Source organism: Eumetopias jubatus, unplaced genomic scaffold, assembly GCF_037043125.1.
Source record: "Eumetopias jubatus isolate StellerSeaLion01/CBP00866 unplaced genomic scaffold, mEumJub1_p1.0 scaffold_4, whole genome shotgun sequence".
NCBI classification, from domain to species: domain Eukaryota; kingdom Metazoa; phylum Chordata; class Mammalia; order Carnivora; family Otariidae; genus Eumetopias; species Eumetopias jubatus.
In genome coordinates, this window is record NW_028274810.1 from 18,275,822 (window position 1) to 18,292,969 (window position 17,148).

At 38.1% G+C, this 17,148-nt stretch overlaps 1 pseudogene; it reads left to right on the forward strand.

The window, feature by feature from the left end:
- Window positions 1–1,202: 1,202 nt before the first annotated feature.
- Window positions 1,203–1,817, forward strand: LOC114208092 (alpha-ketoglutarate-dependent dioxygenase alkB homolog 4 pseudogene; annotated as a pseudogene).
- The last annotated feature ends 15,331 nt before the right edge of the window (window positions 1,818–17,148 follow it).

A 17,148-nucleotide genomic window follows, 5' to 3' on the forward strand; every position in this document is an offset into this window, starting at 1 on the left:
CATAAAAAGAACTTTATCTCCACTTGATGTACAATATATGCAAAATTTCCATTTGAATTAATGGAAGTCATCCGTGGGCTTTGTGAAGAGATCATTTTCAAGAGCTTTTAGAAGATTTATCAGAATATGTGTATAGCTCAATTTTTCTATATGTCTGTTGACTTTATTGTTTATTGTTTAATTTATAAGAGTGCTTAAAATTGACCTGATCAGAAAACTCTTTTTATTTCAATATAAAGGAGTGTCTTCAGATATAATATCTGTACAACTAATTGCTAAATGTCCAACTTTTACAAAAATGACTTACCTCTATTCTTGTGATTTTCCCCCCTAATCTTCCACTTTGTGCTCACAGTCCTCAAATATTTACACTCTTTAATACTTTTCAATTTCAATGCCCTCCTTCTAATGCCTGCCCATTTGGATGGCCATCTACATACAGAGAACCTTACTTAGTAGGTACTGTGAGACACTTAAAAAAAAAAAGATAGAGAATACCCACCCTAACAGAATTTGCACTCAGTTATTTTAATTCAAATCTGGGTATAGTACCTATTATATTCAAAGTATGGGCTTACAAATTTTTCTACAACAGATAATCACAGAACTGGGACTGAAGAAAGAATGAGTTCAATAATCAGATAGGATGTGCTCAGTTATTCCCTACCCTAAAGATAACCTACCCTATTGATATTGTTTGAAATAGTTTTGTTTTTCCACAATCACAAGCACCTTTGCATTCATAATTCTGAAAATAACTTTGAATAAACCCTTATTTTTTTATTTAACACACTTTTGTAGTGCTTATTATATATCAGGTACTATTCTAAGAGTTTTACATACATCCACTCATTAAATACTTGAAACAATTTTCTGAGGTAGGTACTATCTTGATACCATTTTACTGATGAGTATTTTCTACAGCACATTCTCCATACAGGAAACAAGCCACTCAGAGTATATGCCTCCCCTGCTTTAAGCTCTTCAACAACTTCCCAAACCAACTAAAAGAAAATCCAAATTCCTTACTATGGTCTGTAAAATATTACATAATCTGGTCTCTGCCTGATTCTCCGTACATTTCTTTTACCATGCCCTTTAATCCCTAAACTCTGGCTACACTGGCTTTCTTTCTGTACCTGTGCACGTCAATCTCGTTCTCCCCTTGGGGTTTCTGTACTTACTATTTGCTCTTCCTGTAATGTCGTCCTCACATTGTTCTCCTGGCTGCGGCGGCAGCTCCGGAGGTCCTTTGGGAATGCTGCTGCAAGAACTTGAGCTTGACCCGCTTGATCTGTGAGCGCCAGCGCCGAGGTGACCTGCCCTGGCAGCCAAAGCCTGACTTTAAAGGCTGGGCCTTCCCATTCCCAGGTGTGATGCTGATAAGGAGGCCTTCGTGACCCGGGAGAATGAAGGCAAGATGGTGCAGCTGATGGACCTGATGGACCTTGAGTCCTGGAAGCTCCCGCAGTCTGCATGGAGGAAGCAGGACTACCCTCCCAAAGTCAGTTTTTGGAAATAGAAGCTAAAGACTGCTGGCTTCAGAGGCCTCCTCGGCTTCAGCTGAGAGGCGGTGGGGCTCCTGGAGGATTACCGGCCCCGTGCAGCAGTGGAACCAGGACCACTGCCCTGAGCGGGGTTCGGCCCTTGCCCCCCACCTGGCTGATGACGGCTGTCTGTGCGGGGTGCTGCTGGCGAATCTCAACCTCCTGCGTGGACCAGGCCGTCCAAGCCTGGGAGGCACCCGAAGCCTACTGCTCCACCTAGCTGCGTCTGCTTTCCCCGAGGCCTGGGTGGAAGGTCCGTCCCCTTCCTGAGCGCCCGCGACCCTCGAGCACCAGTGGGAGCTTGCCGTCCACCTGACAGGTGGAGGCCTGCGCATGCGCGCCACCTTCAGGGAGTTGCCGCCCAGTGCTGTCCTGGTGGGAGGTGGCAAGAACCCCGGGCAGGAACTGCGACAAATTTCTCTCCAGGAAGACCCGTGTGAGCTGCCCCTCTGGGCACGGGAGCTGGCACTGGGCCTGTCCACCAGCACCGGATCCAGAGTTGACCATTCACCTGCCCCTATTGAAGGAGAAGAGCTCAGAGCAAGATCTCTTTGCCCAGCTCTTTAACTTAAGTTTTAAGAGGAGGCGTCTCCACACCCTGATGCCTCTGCGGTGTGCTCTCTGCCCAAGAGCTGGTTTTGAGCGGATGTGCCTCAGATCCGTACACTTTGACCTGCTGCATGACCACTTGTTTGGATTACTTAATTTGTCACACTTTGAGGGCAGTGGGATAATTTGAGTTTAAAATTATGGATACCACTTAAAACACCACCACCAACAACACAATATCCAATAAAAGGTCTAATCTGCAGAGAAGTCCTTTGTTTACATAATCTAAGTACACTTCTCCACTTATTAGTCACTTTTTATTTCATTCTCCTACATAAAATACTTCAACGTCCTTAACAAACTAATGGAATATTTCTCATTCCAGTGCTTGTTTCCATAATTGTAGCTGTCTCCCCCACTGTAGTGTTTTTAACTTATTGAGAGCAGAGACCTTGTTTATTTTATCCCACAAAATCCCCGTGGTATGAGAGCATCCAGAGTAGTAGGATCTTGGTAAGTAACTGCTGAATGACTGAGTGGACATATAAAGTAATACCATCCATTTTTAAAGCTTTTACAACTTTTCACACTTCACAGTTCATACACTTAATTTTAAAATGTTTACTTGAGGGGCATCTGGGCGGCTCAGGTCATGATCCCACGGTCCTGGAATTGAGCCCCACATGGGGCTTCCTCCTCAGTGGGGAGTCTGCTTCTCCTTCTCCCTCACCCTCTGTGTGCTCACACTCGTTCTGTCTCTAAATAAATAAATAAGTCTTTTAAAAAAAGTGTTTACTTGATTTTGAACCATTTATGAGTTAACATGTTTACTGTTTAATAGTATAGAAATTACAATTTTATAACTGATAATTATTAAATGGTTGTATTTCCATGTACAATGCCATGGCCATGAATCACTTATTTCTTAGAACAATAATTTTAATTAGACATTATTGTAGATGAAGAAACTCAGTCTAAGAGAGGTAAAGTATGGTCCAAAAGACCACAGACAAATAAGCAGAGTTGATGATATTTAATGCATTCAGTCTAACTTTTAAGTCAATGGTCTAGATGACCCCACTTGACTTTCTCTTCAGTTTAAATATTTATTCTCAAGATTTCCTAACATAAATTTGCTTTTATAGCTGGTATTGGTGTTCTACGGAAAGGCCCTTAAATATCAAATATATCCATGAGTGGAAGGAATGCATATCTTCCACACTGAAGCAGTCACCAGTTACCCTTATTTTCCTTTAAGGCCATGTTTTTTCAGACAGAGTAGCTTCAAGTAGGAAAACTGCAAAACCACATCTAATTTTACACTGGCAAGAAAGAAACCTGCATTTTATTGTGTGACTGGGATCTCTTTATTAATTTATTACCACAAAACCACAGCATAAGTTTAGTCTAATAACATGGTAAATTACAGTTTGGGAAAATATGTAATTATTTTCCAAAATCTGTTATGTCTATCTAATAGAACCACATAATAGCATCAACAGATTATAGTTTTTGAAAATACGCAATTACTTTCTACTCTGTACTGCCTAATAGAGCCACGTATGAAGCACACAAATTAATCAACATTACTATATATTTCCATCCTTCCACTCAGTCTCTTGCCCAAAGTTAGTAACATGGCTCTAACCTACCTGCAAGTGAAATATAAGTAAGCATATCAAATATGCATAGGTGAGAAAAACTTTTCCCTTCTTCCCTTCTAGGTTCTTTGGCTGGTCTAATACCTAAATTGACATAAGACAGATTAATAGGGGAAAAATAAATTTAATTTTGTATGTACAGAAGCCCCACAAAGACATGAGAGGCTGCCTGGCAGTCACGTAATTGTGGCTTATATACCATTCTGAGCTAAAGAGAAGGGGATAGGGGCCTGGGGTCTCAAAAGGGAGGAAAACAAATCTCAGGAAAATGAGAAAAACAGATTTTTGGTAAATGAGTGTTTGCCAGGCCATACAAATAATTCTTTCTGATATAAAAAGTTATCTTTGGTATTAGGTCTCTTTTGGTATACCCCTCTATCTAGATTTTTTAAGGCAGTTTAGGGGGAGATTAAAAGCTCTTCTTGAGTTTGTTGGGTTTCGTCAAATAATCCACATGCCAAAGTAGCACATTCTGGAGTCATGTATTCTGGTCCCCCTTGCATGTGATGGTGAGCTGTCTCTAACATTTCTAACAGTCAGAGTGTTGTATTCTCAGAGGAAATACAATGAAAGAAACATAGACTCTACTTGTATTTCACTAAGCATAAAGCCTTCATGTCAAATCCAAAAATGTATCTTAAATCATTTACTAGAAAAATATTTCAGGTAAAAATCCACCTCAATGCTTTTCTAGTTAAGGATTATCCTGAGTTCAACAAGTATTTTAACTATCAGGGTTAATAATGTAATGATGTAGATAATGAATGAAATATATATATATATATATATATATATATACACTTTAGTAACCAGATTTCCAGTAAGAAGTTATTGGAAGGTTGCAATGAAGTGAATGAATTATCTTCAAAATTTTTCCAAACTAATAGAAATCCAAACTATTCTAAAATAAAAGTTTATTTGAAAAAATAATTCATAACATAATCCTGAAAACCATAATTTTTTTTCAAAGTAACATAATTCTTCCTGAAGGCAAACTTGCCTTTTTTCTAACTGAATATCTTGTTAATGATGTTCTTGATATGAATACTTCAGTGTTTCATAATTCAACAGTTCATAAAATCAAACAAAATTCGAAATCTCATAGAATATAATGAAAATAACATCTATGAATACAACATTGCTTGTATACTTCAAAGTGATGTACTCGGAAAACTAATGTGCTATAACTTTCAATGTATGTGTACTATTTGACCATGGGTATTAGACTGATATTTGCCTCCCCCCACCAAAAAATAATTATTTCACACCAGTTGATGGTATAAAATAAAGGACAAATAGTTATCAAAGGAATGATTTGATTGAAATGTGTTCTTTGGTAAAATAAATAAATAAATAAAAACCTAAATCTTTTCCCATCCTTGATAACCTGTGCAAAAGTAGAAGAGAAAGAAACAGTTGTATCATTGAATAAACATTAAACTAGAATAAGATCTGCATCACAGGCAATCTGCTAGAGATTGCAAAGACAAATAAATCTCACCCTTTAAATAGATAAGCATATGCAGCCCATCACATACATGTTTTCAAGATAAATTACAACAAGTCCTTAAGTAAGAGGACTTGCCAGCATCACTTGTCACACATAGTTCATCCTAAATTCACCAGGTAATTGGATGACAACCTGTGTTAGCTAATAGGATTTATCCAAAGGAAAAAATTAATTCATATCTTTATGATAGGAACTAGTTTTACAGTGAGGCACCCATAAATTTAACCTCCTATCCTCTTGCGGAAATGCAAAGGTGGGGGAGTTATTTTCCTTGATCATCTTTAAAGATGTGGCTCTGAGGGATTTGAGAAAGACATTCCTGGGTCACAATGCTGGTAAAAGTCTTGCTTACCTTTTAAAGGGATTTATATAGATTTCCAAAAGACAAAGAAAATACTTAAAATTATAGGGTTTCCAAAGTAAATGCTCTAAGGAAAGGTCAGAAGGGAAGTCTCTTCCCTTATTTTCAACAGGGAGAATTAAGCATCTTATTTTTAATTTGTATTTGCCCTGACAGTATCCGCATGCACTTGAATCATTCAAACTATCACTCCCAAAAATATTCAGAGGAGGGCACCTGGGTAGGTCACTCAGTTAAGCCTCTGCCTTTGGCTCAGGTCATGATCCCAGGGTCCTGGATTGAGCCCTAAATCAGGCTCCCTGCTCAGTGGGGAGCCTGCTTCTGCCCCTCCACCCCCCAGCTCCTGCACATGCTTGCGCTCTCTCTCTCTCTCTCTCTCTCTAGCTCTGTCTTAAATAAATAAATAAAATCTTTTTTTTAAAGAAATGTCAGAGGAAACTTAGAAGTAGGCACAAGAGATGGGTGTAGCTAAGTTGGCTTTGAAGAAGAAATAAGAGTGAGTGAGAGAGCAATTATCTAAATGTTTAACTTACAGTGATATGGCTATTGTAACAACGGACTGAAAACAAAAATAATTACCTCTCCCAAGTACCATGTTCTTGAAAATATGTAATTATTATGGCAATAATTATTGCCCTAGGGTTCTAATTATAAGCAAATGAGTTAAGTGAGATTTCAATACCAGAAGTCCTTCACTGAGAAGTTCCACTCCTGGTTTTTCGTTTTTTTTTTTTTTTTGTAAACTTATTTCAAAGTATAAAGTATCTACAGGACACTTTGTACACTTTGCATATTACTTTGATGTTATTATACCTCTGTAACTAACAACCAGGCTAACATATGGAACACTATTAGCACCTTATTTCCAAAATCTTTACTCATCCTAGGTTCATGATATCCTCCTAGAAACCTGGTCGTTTTGCATTCTACGTTTAGACCTATAACTCACTGGAAATTGAAGAAGATGTTTTCTTTTCCCATATCAATATCTGAATGAGCCATGGCCAATATTGAAAAGACCATCTTTTCTCTCATTCACTACATTCCAGTGATAGTTTTTTCATTAATCAGCTGACCATATATAGTTGGATCTGTTTCTGGGCTGGATACGCATTTTGTTTTTGTTTTCCTAATTTTTCCTCTATTCATTTAAACTTGTACCAATACCACAAGTTCTAAAATACTGCAGGTTTACGATGAGTCTTGACATTCAGCACTGCAAGTCCCCCAAGTTAGTTCTTCTTTTTCAAGCTAGATAATTCCACCTTATGCATATTCTGTGTTAAATCAGTCACCATATTTTCCACTTCTGTGTATGTTCCTTTCTTCAGTGGATTGGTGCTATGGAAAATCATTGTAATGGTAATAGGAAGAAGGACATGGTGAATGTTGAGGGTTGTTGATAGATGTTTGCTAACCCCTCTTATGCATGTATATACTATTATTTGATTTATTAAAGTACTTATTGAGGACAAGGCATTTTTTTAAAGATGGTTTTCAGCTAGTTAGAGATGTAACACGACCCCTCTGTGACTTTACTCAGGCTCCTCTTAAAGCCTTTAGGTCTTGACCTGGTTACATGTCCTTGTCAGATCTGTACTGATTGCCCTGTTTTTAACAAGAATCCTGCTTAGACAGTTTAGCCAGAATCCCCCACCCTTGATATCTTGTCTAATCAAGTTCCTCATCTATCCAATCCCCCAAGTGATAATTGATAATCCTGGCCTACCTTTAGCAAGAATCCTGTTGGGTCTATTTAAACAGGACCCTCACTCTGCTCCTGATGTTTTCTCTTAGTAATTTTCTATCCACTGACTCCCACTCTGTTCCCTGTCAGTAAATCTCTACTTGTCTAGGTTTCATTTAAAATCGAGCCACATTCTGTACTGAGGTCTCTTTTGCCCTATTACAATGGATTCTGAATAATCCATCTTTACCATTTTACACCCCGTCCAAGAGGAAACTACCCTTAAAAGGAAAAAGACCCCATCCTGTTATTCTACATCCCCCTGGAAGGAGCCCTCCTCCCTTTCCCATGTGACCAACTACCTAATAGGTAGATGAGTGCGTGGACCAAAACCTGATTGGGTGACAGGCCCATGGAGGCTTAATCAGATTAAAACAGCTGGCCAACATTCTCATAAAAACCCCTAGACTTAGAAACTCCAAAGGCAACCCTCTTGGGTCTTCTTCCTCTTCAGGAGCTTTGTACTATCACTCAATAAACTTTGCTCCGCTGCCCACCACTCTTCGTCTGGTCTACCTCTTCATTCTTCAAATAGGCGTGACCAAGAACCACGGACACTAAAGGAAAAGAAATCCTGAAACAAAACAAATAAATAAATGGAACTAATTAGAAAGATACTGAATATTTTATCCATTTATATGGTCTTTGGAAATACCCAGACATCTGTTTGATGTCCCTTCAGGCTCCCACCTAAAACATAATCCACACACTACATCAGTTTACATATTAGAGCAAATGAAAATTTTGAAAGTCTCTTCCATAAATATTGATAAAAAGCTTTAGCATTCATATTGGACAGGTCTATGAACACAGTTCAGATACACACATAAAGAGCATAAATGAGAGTATATTACTATGTTTGTCTGACATATGGCTAAAATTTTAGAAAAAAGAAGTACCATCTCTGTGCTTCCCTGTCTGTATGTTTATGCATGTTTATGTATGTATGTAATATACATGTAATATTTTTCTACTTCTGGAACGTATTACCAACTTAAGTTATAAAATCCTTTAAAGGAGTGAGTTCAAATTAACTTAGAGATAAATGAGCACTGTTATTAATTAAATATTGCTAGAACTCCCAGAAATATAGAAGCTAACTCAAATGCTTTTAAAGTTCATGTAACTTGGGTAAATCTTTGCAAATAAGATTAGTTTAGTATTGTTGGTTTAATAATAACAGCTATGTCTTCTGAGTTATCAGCTAGTATTAAGTATAATATAAACATGCATTTTGTAATTAAGTTTTTACATTTTTTTTAAAGAATTTGTTTATTTATTTGACAGCCAAAGAGGGAACACAAGCAGGGGGAGTGGGAGAGGGAGAAGCAGGCCTCCCGAAGAGCAGGGAGCCCCATGTGGGCCTCGATCCCAGGACCCTGGGATCATGACCTGAGCCGAAGGCAAATGCTTAACGACTGAGCCACTCAAGTGCCACACATTTTTTTTTGTTTTAATCATACTTGCCTAAAGTTCACGTTCTGTAAAAATAGTTAACAAGGAAATAACTTGAGATGATGACTACCTTTGTTTAATATTTTTTTTTTTTAAAGATTTTATTTATTTATTTGAGAGAGAGAGAGCGCACATGAGAGGGGGGAGGGTCAGAGGGAGAAGCAGACTCCCTGCCAAGCAGGGAGCCCGATGTGGGACTCGATCCAGGGACCCCAGGATCATGACCTGAGCCGAAGGCAGTCGCTTAACCGACTGAGCCACCCAGGCGCCCTACCTTTGTTTAATATTATAATATGTGTGTGTGAGAATAGTTTCCCAAGTCTTTTTTGGTAACTTGAAACAATAGACCTCTGCTAAATTAAGTTAAGCAAGAACTATTCACTAAATACTTATATAATTCTAAGTAAGATGCACTACTTAAACACTCAATTGCTAAGCATAAGCTTAAGTTTGTATGCTTCTTTTTATTTTTATATGATATAGAGGAAGCTGAATATATTTGGTTGTGTCAATAAATATGATCGTTTTGCCACCTTGAGAAATTGTATCATGAGGAAGCATACACCTATAAAAATTGTGAAGGATATATTCATAAAATGTACTAGTTTGCTACAGAATCCTAATATGTGACAGACATTGCACAATTGTCTACTTCCTAGAGTTCTCTGTAAAGGGGAAAAAAAAAGAAACTACTAATGGTTTGTTCCAGAATGAGAAAGAGGAAAATATACAGAAAGAAAAGAAGAAAAACAAAACAAAACAGTAATGAATGTCAAAAAAAAAAAAAAAAGTTGTAGAAGGTTTGTGGAAAAAGATCTTAGAAAAGTAGTCTTACCTTATATAGTCAAATGTAGCTAAGATTAGATGGATTTATGTATAAGGCTTAAAAAAATGAGTTCAGTAGCATGGTGATGGAAAATTAGAGTTCTTTTTCTCTGTTAAAACAACAAAGTTTTCTTGTATTATCAGCCTGCTCTTACTAGATTATAAAAGTCTTTTCTTTACCTTTTAAGTAACTGCCTAGAATCTAAGATTTGGTCTGATCCAAATGTACTGTATGTTAATCTTCATCATGCCTTCAAATATTTAAGAGAACCTAAGTATTGGTTCATAGTGATTTGTGATCCTATTTAATCAAGAATTCAAACCTTTTGCCATTTTTAACAATTTCCCAAAATTAAATTCTAAATTAAATCTTCTTGTTCTCAAACTGACCTTGAGATTTCCCAGAGGGTTCTTAGAAAATCTCAAAGGATTTGTCTCTCATGTTGTAAAAAGATATAAACTAATTCATTTATTTGATACGTTGAATTACATAAAAAGACATTATCAAATAAGAAGAAATGTTTTAACCTACACCAGGTTATATTTGCATGGTAAATATTATTAATATAAATATCTTAGAAATCATATGAACTTCATAGAAATTTGTCATTACACTAACTGTTCATGATAGGTCTTGTATAATATTGTAAGTCATGATTCCAGTTATTATTATTTTTATTTTTTTATTAACATATAATGTATTATTTGTTTCAGGGGTACAGGTCTGTGATACATCAGTCTTAATGCCATTCACAGCGTTCACCATAACACACACATTCCTTAATGTCCATCCCCCAGCCACCCCATCCCTCCCATCCCCCTCCACTCCAGCAACCCTCAGTTTGTTTCCTGAGATTAAGAGTCTCTTAGGTTTTGTCCCCCTCTCTGGTTTCATCTTGTTTCATTTTTCCCTCCCTTCCCCTATGATTCTCTGTCTTGTTTCTCAAATTCCTCATATCAGTGAGGTCATATGATACTTGTCTTTCTCTGATTAACTTATTTCACTTAGCATAATACCCTCTAGTTCTATCCATGTCATTGCAAATGGCAAGATTTCATTCTTTTTGATGGCTGCATAATATTCCATTATATATATATACCACATCTTCTTTATCCATTCATCTGTTGATGGACATCTAGGCTCTTTCCATAGTTTGGCTATTGTGGACATTGCTGCTATAAACATTGGGGTGCATGTGCCCCCTTGGATCACTACATTTGTATCTTTGGGGTAAATACCCAGTAGTGCAATTGCTGGGTCGTAGGGCAGCTCTATTTTCAACTTTCTGAGAAAACTCCATACTGTTTTCCGGAGTGGCTTCACCAGCTTGCATTCCCACCAACAGTGTAGGAGGGTTCCCCTTTCTCCGCATCCCTGCCAACATCTGTCGTTTCCTGACTTGTTAATTTTAGCCATTCTGGCTGGTGTGAGGTGGTATCTCACTGAAGTTTTGATTCATATTTCCCTGATTCAGAGTGGTGTGGAGCACTTTTTCATGTGTCTGTTGGCCATTTCTTTGCAGAAATGCCTGTTCATGTCTTCTGCCCATTTCCTGATTGGATTATTCCTTCTTTGGGTGTTCCAGTTATTATTTTAAAGTGTTTGTGCCACAGAAATAACCAATGTTCTTTGTCAAATGAACTCTCAGATCTTTTACCATGCTATTTTGTCATCCACAGATAGTCTTTCTTTTACTCTAATTTTTCTCCGACTGCATTTGTAATGGGTTATAGGCCAGAATGCGTCATCTTCAACAAAAAATGACTGTCTCAGCGATGTATGGAAAGGATTATGACAAGGGTTCTGGGATAAAGCTGCTGATAGCACTGCTTAAATAACTTTAAGAGCATACTGATGGACTGAGTAAAGGTTTTCAGAACTCTAATGGAGAGGCTAATAAGTTCATAAAACTGCTAACTCAAGATCAAGCAGAACAAAGGTAAATTACATGGACTGAATGGGCTAATAAAGAATAATTACAATTTTTGTCTGGAACACTGCTAGCTCTTTAATGTTCTATATTCTTTTTTTTTTTTTAAGATTTTATTTATTTATTTGAGAGAGAGAATGAGATAGAGAGAGCGCATGAGAGGGGAGAGGGTCAGAGGGAGAAGCAGACTCCCCGCCGAGCAGGGAGCCCGATGTGGGACTCGATCCCAGGACTCCGGGATCATGACCTGAGCCGAAGGCAGTCGCCTAACCGACTGAGCCACCCAGGCGCCCTGTTCTATATTCTTTATATCAGGAACTTTTTTCCCTTTTCTCTCAAGCTAACTGTAACTCACAATATGAGAGTAGATATACTTTTGTATATAAAAATGAAACTTTTATCTTTTTTCCATACCTGATCCCTCCAGAATTTGGGAACTGTTGTAGAGTAGCATTCTTATTTTCCTGGCAATATAATTATTTGAGATTCTATAAGAATCTATTCTCCTTGTAACAAAACATAATTGGAAACATCAGTTATATATCGTCAGGCTCTGACTGGAATGACATATTTGAGAATGATACATAGAATCAAATATGGCCAGACAGTTTTAAGGAACTAAAGTTGACTTTATGGAGCCAATGCTTACAAAGTACTCTTGGAACAACTTGCCTGGTATTTGGCTTATAGTTTCCTAGCCTCACAGGTAAGTAAAAACGTTTACTTCCTGGATGGCCCAGGACCTTTAGGATACCTAGGAAACTCAAGAAGAGAGGAATTCCTCCAAATCTATAAATAATGCAGGAAACATTTGATGGAAAGTCTTTGGCTTGGTGTCCCATGGCTCAAGAAGCTTTAAAAAATCTAATTTGAGATCCCTTATGAAAAGTTCCAGCAAAGCAAACTCATAAAGGTCTATGTGATCAATTACTATTTTTGCTGTGCTTATGTAAATAATAAGACCAAATCTAATAAGACCACACTTATTTTGTAATTTATCTTGTGATGGAAAATCAAAAGGGAGGTGACTGGAGAGAAAGATTTTATGTTTCTCTGGAGAACTGTAAACATCCTGATGGGTTATTCGATTGTAATCTTGTTTACTCTCTTTGAGCTATTTTTCACCTGTAGGTAAGCTCCATTTTTCTTTCTACTTTTTTGTTTACCTGTAAACTGGACTGGATTCTGCTTTTATGCATTTTGTTAGCAATTAACATTGCCAATTTTTGGTGAAATTGCCAATGTTAATGAAATTGCCAGGGTCCTGGCAACCCTCAGGACTTGTCATCCCTAGGAACGAAAATTGCCCTTTTCCTTAAATCTTGAGAGCTGCGGTGGATTACTTGATATAACTTCAAAATACCAGCACAATATCACATGTATGGGCAAACTTTATGCCTGTTGCTGTGTGGGACATTCAGAAAGTTCACTGTAACACCCAATGCCATCATCAAATATTTACACAGTAAACGCGGAAATCCATGGGATTGCCACTGCGTCTTCACTCCACTCTGTAAAGACGCTTAACATCTAGAAATCTTCCCAACTGACTGCCCTATGGACTCAGATACTATGTGCTCAACTACTTTGTTTTTCTTTCATTTTCATATAAATTCTCCTCATTAAATGCCTGACTCTTTGCACCATTCAGCAAATAACTTCTAATGCAAAGTACCAGTAGATAGTTCAGCTGATCTTTAATGAATAGAAGATGACTGAATGATAAATGGATTTATATTATTCAAAGGATGGAAGAATGCCTCTCCTTTATTTAACAAGAGGAGGGACTGAAAAGACATTTTCCTTGACCTAACTTTAGTCAGGCCTCTAAGCCTTAACCTTGGCATCTGTTCTTGTGGGACTTGTATCACCCAAATTTAGCATGAATCCCGCTAAGTTAGTTTAACCAGAATTTCCACCTTTGATGTCTGTTCAACTTCTCACCTCCTACCATCTCCTAAGTCCTATCTGATCACCCTGGCCTGACTTCAGAAAGAATCCTATTAGGTTTCTTTAGCCAGAATCTCCCCTACTCTTGCTATTTTCTCTTAATAATTTTCCACTCACTGGTCCCCACTTTGCTTGGCTATCTCCCCATTTGTCCATGCTGTATTTGGAACTGAGCCTACTTCTATACTGAGGTCTCTTTCTTTTATTGTAATAGCTCCTGAATAAAATCTGCTTTTTACCCCTTTATTTATTTTTTTAAATGTTTTATTTATTTATTCATGAGAGTCAGAGAGAGAGAGAGAGAGAGAGAGAGAGGAAGAGGCAGAGGGAGAAGCAGGCTCCCAAGGAGCAGGGAGCCTGATGCGGGACTCTATCCCAGGACCCTGGGATCATGACGCCGAAGGCAGATGCTTAACCATCTAAGACACCCAGGCACCCCTGCTTTTTACCACTTTAAACTACTGTTGAGCTCTGGTTTTCCTTAGCAGGTATCAGGCATATGTACATAAATCCCTTTAGCAATAATAAATATATATAAATATATATATAATTACAATGCCAAATGAGTAACATAAGTGCTAATTAGTTGAATTCAAGCTAATTCATTTAGATCTAGGAAGCTAAATATGATTTTATTTAAGACATAGATTGCAATATAAATATAAATGTGAAGATAAAAGTGAAATGATATATTCAGGTGAAAGTCAAAAGACTGATCTAGCTGATTCTGCAGCTTTTGTAATAGAATCCTATTAGTGCTAAATAAGAGTAGAGATTTATTGAGTATATTGCTCTAAGTGTTTTGCAATTATGCCTTTTAATCCTTACAAACACCTGTGTGGTAGGGACTATTATTAGCCCCATTTCATTTCATTTCATTTCATTTCATTTCATTTTATTTTATTTTCAAAGATTTTATTTATTTATTTGAGAGACAGAGAGATAGCGAGAGAGAGCATGAGTCAGGGACAGGGAGAGGGATGCGGGACTCAATCCCAAGACCCCGGGATCATGACCTGAGCCGAAGGCAGATGCTTAACTGACTGAGCCACCCAGGCGCCTTTATTATCCCCATTTTAGATATGATTTTAGATATAGATTTAGAAATAAAGCTCAAAAGGAAAAATGAAAAAAATGAAGTTTATAAACCAAATATCTTCTGTAAATTGAGGTTGGGGGGAGGTCCGGGATGAAAGAGAAACCGTTCTCTTAGAAACCAAGTGCTGAATGCAGAGGTGATATATTCTAATGCAATTATAATTTCCACGATCAAATAATTCATATCAAAGTATCTCATTCCTAACTTGTCTAGCTTGCTGTAAGCCAGATCACTTAAAAAATAAAAAGTCTTCATCTGGTGCTTTACATCTTGTTATTTAATTCCTGTTTCAAAGAAATGCATTTCCCTGTGGCCTTAGAGGTGCTAACACTTCCTTTGTTTCCACCAGCAAGATATTGCAGTATTCCCTATAGTTTTCCTCCACCTTAAAAATAGTTTGTAAATAGTCCCTCCATAACCTGCATGTGGGGGCAGGATAATGGTTGTGGGGGGGGAGGGGGCATTGCCTGAGCCTTAGGGCTCTCCTCTACAGTGTGCCAGGAAAGTTCTAAATTTTTACTTCGTCAACTGGAAGTCATATTTAGTCCAGCCAGACCTTAATTAACTAACATAGTAGACTAATTAACTAACCTAGAGGACTAATTATTTCTATCCCAGGTGTTCAAGACAACCCATTAAATCCAAAACCCCGGATAAAGGACACCCGTGGCCAGGAATAGGGCCAACTGACAATATAAGAATATTTTGTCGAACTTGCTCCATTATCCTTATCACACTCCCCACTTAAGCACCTCACACTGCTGAGAAATAGACTTGTGAAGCATACAGGCTGTCTTCACTACGGCCTTTACCTCTCATGCCAGGCCATGCCATGATGACTATCAGTAAGGCTTATAAGCAATAAGAACTGTGATGGTAGATTCAGAGGAAAATAAGCTTGAACTTTTGCAGTAACTTCACCAAATGAAGTTACAGAAAGGCTTTTAGTGCAGAAGAGGATGGATGTCTGCCTCCAGTGGTAAGAGGTTTAGGGGAATTTGTAGTTCCATATTCTTGGGCTTATCTATGTCTGCCTAAATTTCCTTACCCCATGTTTCAGGGTCCTATTCCTTCCTTACAATGTCTTTATTTTAGCATAGAAGATTTGGAGTGGGGAGCGGGGATCATTTAATTGGCAATCAACTCTATTTCTTACTCTCAGATTGAGTCTGACATTTCCAGCTATTATAGGAGACAAAGAACGCTTTTAAAATTTTCATAGAGGGACACCTGGGTGGCTCAGTCGGTTAAGTGTCTGCACTCGGCTCAGGTCATGATCCCGGGGTCCTGGGATCGAGTCCCACATCGGGCTCCCTGCTCAGCGGGGAGCCTGCTTCTCCCTCTGCCTGCCACTCCCCCTGCTTGTGCTCTCTCTCTCTGGAAATAAATAAAATCTTAAAATAAAATGGAAAAAAGTTCTCATGGAGCTTCCTAATTATATATCCACGACTTTTAATTTCCCTATTGCCTAAGTATACACTTTAGTACTCTCCTAAGAAACCAAGTGACACTAAAAACTTCATAAACAATATTTTTGACAAAAAAAAACGAGTATCATAGTTACTTGCTCTCACGATACATTGACCTCAACTTGCTACCATGTTACCAGTGTTGATCATTTTATTGATCATTATTATAGTGCATGCCAAAGACAGCCTATATTCATATGGTCCATTTCTCTAAGCAGGTAATTATCTCTGAGGTCCTTTAATATATGTCCATGCTAATTCAAAAATTCTATTTGGAGGGTCTGCTTCCTGAGGCCACATTCAGTATCAGTAACCGAAATGAGTCCAATCATAATTCAGATACTGCTCCCTGAAATTTGGATGATTTGCAGATTTGATGAAGTACAAACAGAAAATCGGGAAATCACAGAGGAAAACGCGGCACATCAAGGTTCAACCCATAAAGCTACCAATATCTCTACACCCAAAGAATTTAGGACCAGGAGTAGTATCCAAAACAAGGAAGAAGGAAGTGATGTACAGGATCATCCTGATAAAAGCAGTAACCTTCATACAAGAAGCACTGAAAGCCTGATATGATCTCAGTGGGTTGGAGCAGAAAAAATACCCATAATTGCTCACTTCCTCCTACTCTTCTCTTGCTGAGGCTCCCAACTGGCTAAACCAAAGAGAAATAGAGGGCAAGGGGGGCTCAGGGCACAGATCAAAGTGAAAAGGGTAGAAGCCAGTCTTGAAAGGCAAATGATATATGTGATGATAGTTAAAGGAAAACCAGAGCCAGACAGTAGTTAAAGCAGTACAAACAGGTTTCATGCATAACTTACTATAGTAGGGAGAAAGAGACCTCTGTACAGAACTGGACTCCACTCCAAACACAGCTTGGGTAAGTGAGGATTTATAGTCAAGAAGTCAGTGGGGGTCAGTGGATGGAAAATTACCAAGAGGAAACCTCAGGGGTAAGGAGGGTTTCTGGCTAAACCAACTTGACAAGATTCTTGCTGAAGGCAGGCCAGCATGATCTGATATCACCTGGGGGGTGAACAC